The sequence below is a fragment of the Rhinopithecus bieti genome, unplaced genomic scaffold, assembly GCF_001698545.2.
Source record: "Rhinopithecus bieti isolate Rb0 unplaced genomic scaffold, ASM169854v2 scaffold_22, whole genome shotgun sequence".
NCBI lineage: Eukaryota > Metazoa > Chordata > Mammalia > Primates > Cercopithecidae > Rhinopithecus > Rhinopithecus bieti.
Window position 1 is genome coordinate 128,660 of NW_016803136.1, and position 3,194 is coordinate 131,853.

General features: G+C 51.8%; 1 protein-coding gene across 12 annotated transcripts in view; it reads right to left on the reverse strand.

Moving 5' to 3' along the window:
* Positions 1-3,194, reverse strand: part of RPH3AL (rabphilin 3A like (without C2 domains)) — a 142,188-nt gene that overhangs the window by 55,459 nt on the left and 83,535 nt on the right. The gene's annotated exons all lie outside the window — the stretch shown is intronic.

Sequence of the window (3,194 nt, forward strand, 5' to 3'; positions counted from 1 at the left end):
CCCCAGCGAGGGCGACGTCAGGGACAGACCCCAGCGAGGGCGACGTCAGGGACAGACCCCAGCGAGGGCGACGTCAGGGACAGACCCCAGCGAGGGCGACGTCAGGGACAGACCCCAGCGAGGGCGACGTCAGGGAGAGACCCCAGCGAGGGTGACGTCAGGAGAGACCCCAGTGAGGGCTACGTCAGGGAGATCCAAAGTGCCCCGCAGGGAAAAGATTCTGAAGAGATCAGAACATGAAATTTCTTTGCAAATTTCTCTTTCAATCTACAAACATTTCCCGAGTGCCTTTGTACACGACACACTGCAGGAGACACAGTGACTGCTGGCTGCTGCCTGCGGCTGCTGGGTTATAACCAGGATGTGGCGGGAAATTGAGGCGGCAAAGCCAGTGCTGAACAGAGAACACGTAATTGTCTTAACCAGCCTTCAGCTCCTTAAAACTTGGTCCTCTTCACCCCTTTCTAGGCCGCCCCCCTCAGATGACACCCGTGTCCTCCAAGAAGCTTTCTTATGGCCAAGGCACATTTGAGAGGCCGCAGGGATGGTTTGCAGAATCCTGGGGAATCTCGATTCCAACCAACTTCTCTACTGATGACAGCATAACTTGGAGTGAGTCATTCTTTGTTTTCTTTGAGTGGATAGGGATTCCAGGCTAAACAGTAAACGAAATGAATTTCTGGTTTGCCACATCGTGTGCTTAGAAGCTGCCAGTGCAGTTCCTCCCAGTCCCAACTGTCGCACCCATGAAAGCACGTGAAAAAGGCACCGCGAAACCCCAGCACGGGGCCTCTGACAGCTCAGTGCCAGGCTCCACATCAGGTGAGGGGATGAGGGGATGAGGGGATGGGGGAGGCGGGAGGCGGGAGGCGTGCTATGGACCACCTGGGCCTCGCCTGCCCACCTGGGCCTCACCTGCCTGGCTGGGATAGGGGGCAGGAGCTGAAGCCACCTGAGCAGCCTTCCTGGCACAGCAGGGCTGCCAGTTCCTGGGGCCACAGGGGCTGTCCTCCCTCCTCCAACCCTCTTATCATCCCTGGGAGATACAGCTTCCAGAATCAGCCAGGCCGGCAATGTGAGCTGCATTGCGGAAGGAGGATTTCCTGAAGCAAGGCTCCATCTGGGAGAGCAGGGAGAGGCAGGAAGAGCCGAGGAGACAGCACAAGCCAGGGGCTGCGGTCCCTCGTCCTCCCTGGCTCTGAGGGGCCAGGTCACAGGAGAGTCAAAGGTGCTTCCTGCGTGGGGCAGCGTCACAGGCACAGTCCCAGGCCAAGGGAAGGGCCATGAGAAGAGGCCTCGGAACCAGTCTCGGGACTGCAGGGCTTGCCGCATCGGAGTGTGGACACACAGGGAGACGGGGCCCTGGGACAGGCTGGGGGAGAAGCAGGGAGGGGAAAACCTCTAAAGCATTTCGTGCAGGTGAATGTGGCATGCTGGGGCTCGGGAAAATAATTAGACAATTGTTTGGTGTCTAGGAAACATCAAGACTGGCCTTACTAATAAAATAGAGAACCACAAGAAGAAAATGAGCAAAATAAAGGAAACAGTGGAGGACTGCAGGGGAACCAGAGAGTGGAGAGAAGAAGCAAAACTTACGCTGGAGGAGGGAAGAGCAGACACGGCTGCGAGGAAAACGGAAGTGGCTGGAAGGCTCTTCTAGGCTCAGAAGAGCATCAGCTGGTATTAACACAAGCAGTTTGGAAAAGGATCGGGAATCACCCAATAGAGTTGAATGTGGACACACCCCATAATCCAAGAGAAACCCTCAGGCCTAAAGTCTGCAGAAACTCTTGCACAGGTACATGTGCTCCAGGAGTCATGAATGTTCACAGCAGAATTATTTATTTATTTTTTTTTTTTTAATTTTTTTTTGAGACGGAGTCTCGCTCTGTCGCCCAAACTGGAGTGCAGTGGCCGGATCTCAGCTCACTGTAAGCTCCGCCTTTCAGGTTGATGCCATTCTCCTGCCTCAGCCTCCCGAGTAGCTGGGACTACAGGCGCCCGCCACCTCGCCCGGCTAGTTTTTTTGTATTTTTTATTAGAGACGGGGTTTCACCGTGTTAGCCAGGATGGTCTCGATCTCCTGACCTTGTGATCCACCCGTCTCGGCCTCCCAAAGTGCTGGGATTACAGGCTTGAGCCACCACGCCCGGCCCAGAATTATTTATAATAGCAAAAAAGCGGAGAGTAACTAAAATGATCACCCAGGTAGAACGGATAAACAGGCATGTATTTCTTACAGTGGGATATACGCCACAGTGATGGGAACGAATCCAGCTGCACGTGTCAACATGGGTGAATTTCAGGATCACAAAGTTGAATGAATAAAGAAGAAACATACAGAAAAATACACACAGACCCACCTTGCTTATGTCACATGCAAACACAAGCAGAACTAAGCATGGGGACTTTTACAGTGTGGTAATGTCCTATTTCTCAGCTCCCAAGGTAATTAGTGGGTACCTCTTTTCTTATGATTCTTTAAACTGTACACGAGTTTTTTTTGAGTCCAGTTTAGAACTGTAAGCTGCCCAGGCTGGAGTACGTCGGTACAATTATGGTTCACTGCAGCCTCGACCTCTGGGGCTTAAGCAATCCTCCCACCTCAGCCTCCTGACTAGCTGAGACTACAGGTGCGTGCCACTATACCTGGTTAATAATTTAGGGATTTTTTGTAGAGAAGGGGTTTCACCATGTTGTCCAGGCTGGTCTCAAACTCCTGGGCTCAAGCAATCCACCCACCTTGGCCTCCCAAAGTGCTGGGATTACAGGTATGAGCCACCATGTCCAGGCTTATCCCCTTTTTTGTTTATTTAAATCTTGAACACATGTCACAGTTTATTAATCCACCAGCAAGAAAACCAGGCGAGGGACTAGAGTGTGCCAGTCCATGGCAGGAATGGAATGGAGAGTCCAGAGCTGGGAAACAGAGCGCTGAGCTAAGCAGCCGGTTTACAAAGGCAGCTTATTAGGAGAATGTCATGGTTCTGTGTGGACTCAAGAACCTCATCTCCAGGACTTGGTAGAGAGGAAATCGGGGACGAGACAATTGGGAGCACCAATCAGGAATCAAAAATTAAAAATAACCAATGAGAAGCAAATGATAACGAAACATCTGTGGCTGTTATAGGAATGACAAGGTTCACCGCACTAAGAAATGACTGAAATACAGCAAAAGAAACCCCATCAGAGTG